Below are 280 nucleotides of genomic sequence, written 5' to 3'. Positions count from 1 at the left end.
ACTCATTTTGTTCAGCTTTTCCAAGGAATGCAGAATGAGGGAGTCATCATCGATCCGAGCACATTCTGGGCTGCCTGGCTAATTGAACGAGGCAGGCTGTGCGACTCAGAGGGGTAAGCCGATGGCCTCAGAGCCCTCCAGCAGCCTGGACCAACCAGAGCCATGCCACAGAGCAAGAGGAATGGTCAATCCTCTCTTGGAGCCAGACCCTGCGCTCCAGTAGGCACCGGCGGACTGGCAGCATCTCAGGTGGGCGCACGAAATCCTACATCCAAAGGCT

The 280-nt window shown here is 56.8% G+C and overlaps 1 pseudogene; it reads right to left on the bottom strand.

The window, feature by feature from the left end:
- LOC117799373 lies at positions 1-56 on the bottom strand (annotated as a pseudogene; the record flags this gene model as incomplete).
- Between the last annotated feature and the right edge of the window lie 224 nt (positions 57-280).

Source organism: Ailuropoda melanoleuca, unplaced genomic scaffold, assembly GCF_002007445.2.
Source record: "Ailuropoda melanoleuca isolate Jingjing unplaced genomic scaffold, ASM200744v2 unplaced-scaffold48444, whole genome shotgun sequence".
NCBI lineage: Eukaryota > Metazoa > Chordata > Mammalia > Carnivora > Ursidae > Ailuropoda > Ailuropoda melanoleuca.
This window is presented reverse-complemented; position numbering and strand designations above follow the sequence as displayed.